The following is a 2,545-nucleotide window of genomic DNA, read 5'->3' as shown; positions in this document are numbered from 1 at the left end:
AAAGGCATGATATAGATCATCATTTCTTTTAAAGAAGAGGAATTTTATTAATCTGTTTATTCTCCCGCCATTATATCACAGCAAAGGAGTATCTACATAATTTAAAAAATGAACTTCCAAATAGGGGGTGCTCACAGATGGTTACATTTTTCCTTTGTTATGTATAGCTTCTAACTTTTCAATATGAATTTTATTCTTTTTATTAACTGTAGTTACCACTAATGGGTATAGGGTTTCTTTTAATTATCTCCAGATTTTAATGACCAATATTTCGGTTTTTGCAAACTTTAGTGTTAACCAGATATTCTGGTATTTTAATAATAATTAAAATGTAATGATAATTGTTAAATTATGGCAACCAAAGAAATCTATTTGTGCTCATTTGTACAAAAAATTAAATACAAAATTTTGAGGTATAAAACAAATTACATGTTCTATTTCAAATGTGTAAAATTAATTCACTTGTGTGTAATATCTAAAACTTTAAAAATACTTATCCGTAGGCATCATTATCTAGATACATATATCATAAAAGTTTTGTTTATTATACATTTTTTAAATGGAAGAAATATAATTTGCTATTATAAGAAATGTTATTATTCCTTCTTTATTTCATTATCTGTACATCTTATAGCTCTGATTACAGTGATTATTTTAGCTTGTGCCAATAAGTTCTATTGGCACACTTAGCAACACTTAAAAAGATGGATTGAATTTTTATCAGTTGTTTTTATCCCTTATGGTCTCTTTCAATGGTACATGCTCATTTTTTGTTAGTAGATCACTTACCTATATCCTTAAATTGTTTAGAATTCTCAAATGAATACCATCTGGTTTTTCTAATATGCTGCAATCTGTTTTCTTGAGATGATGCCTCACCTTTTAAAGATATCTTCAAAAGTACCTTTTGTTCCTTGCAAATATCATTCTAGTGTCAGCTCTCTCTTTTCTTGTCACATCTTCTATAGTAAAGAAAGGATCTTTCCACGATTTTTATTGTTTTAGTGGATCAACAAGGACCTTTGGGGTGGTTATAAAAGCCTCAGAAAGAAAAGATGACAGTGACAAACACTGAGCTTTAAATGTTTCTATACATGTTGTAATTAAATTTTTAAAATTTCACTGAATTACACTTGTGCAGTACAATGCAAATCATGTATACTGTGTACTTTTAAAACATTTCTTTCTTGATATAGTTCACCACAAAATAGAAAAGTACTTATGCATGTATATCAGAAATTTTAAAAGGGGATTTTAATGACTCACATTATATGAAAGAAAAAAAGTCAAGTTAATGAGACTTAGTAAAAAAAAAGATTGAAAACAGAATTTATTGTTTATAATGGCAAAATACATCTGCTATATTTGTATATTTAGCACAAAGTGTTCCATGTGAAGTTCTTAAATTATTTTGTAGTCAAATATTACTACCCATTTCATAGATTAAGAAAAGAGGTAGGGGTTGGTTATAAGTATGTGGGACAGATATCAGGTAACTTATTGAGTGGGAACAGATGATAGTTTCTGTGTGATAAAGACACTCCTCTCCATACGTATCAGTGGCATTTTGCACAAATGTTGATAAACATAAATCTGTCAACAAATGCTAATTTAAAAGCCTCTTACATATTGTTCTAACTTTAATATGTTAATATGTTAGTATGTATATATGTGTGTATATAACACATATATATTGTTTTATATATAAAAACATTGATATTTTAAACATACACACATACATACATACACTTACACACTAGATTCAGATAGCTTTTGACGGAACTTCACCCCTTCATGTATCTTTAAAGAGGTCCTTCTAAATGATCTTCCTTAAAAGAAAGCTTCTGGGAAATAACACAGCATATTATTCAGGCAGATATAACACTTAGATTTGAAGTAAACTTGCAGTACCTAAAGAAATCTGGAAATAGTCTGTAGAAAAATCTCAAAATGTTAACATGAAATTTTTACAGAGTATGGATAAGTAAAAGAAAGTAAAACATATGTTAAGGATGGTTATATAAAATCCTGAATAGAGTATTTTCTTTGTAATTGGTTTAGACTCTAGATTGCAACTTTGACACTATGACTTAAAACTTATCAAAGCGATTTATGTTTTGCCACTGACATTTTAAATTGAAGATTTACTTGTACTGGTACCTAATATGTTTTCTGTAATTAATTCCTTTCAGGTCAGGTTTCATAGACACAGAATTCCTTTAACATTAATCTCTCCTTTAGCAATATCTTTATTGTTGTAATTAGCAGTTGAAAAAAAAAAGCCAATCTTTTTCAAATGAGGTTCTCCGTTCCAGGCATTATTTCTTTCACCAATGCAAGACTTTCTTAAAAGTGCAAAATATTTAAAAAGTGGATGCTATGAAGCCAGTGTAAGAAAAAAAAAAAAAAAAGCTGGAAGTTAAACAAATCATGCATTAATAAGAAATGGAAAGTTTAATTAATATATATGCTTAAGGTCTTAATGAAGGGGCTGAGTAATGGAGGAACTGTTTCATTTTAAATTATTCAGGTTACCTGTACATAA

This window comes from Eschrichtius robustus, chromosome 14, assembly GCF_028021215.1.
Source record: "Eschrichtius robustus isolate mEscRob2 chromosome 14, mEscRob2.pri, whole genome shotgun sequence".
Classification (NCBI taxonomy): Eukaryota; Metazoa; Chordata; class Mammalia; order Artiodactyla; family Eschrichtiidae; genus Eschrichtius; species Eschrichtius robustus.
This window is presented reverse-complemented; position numbering follows the sequence as displayed.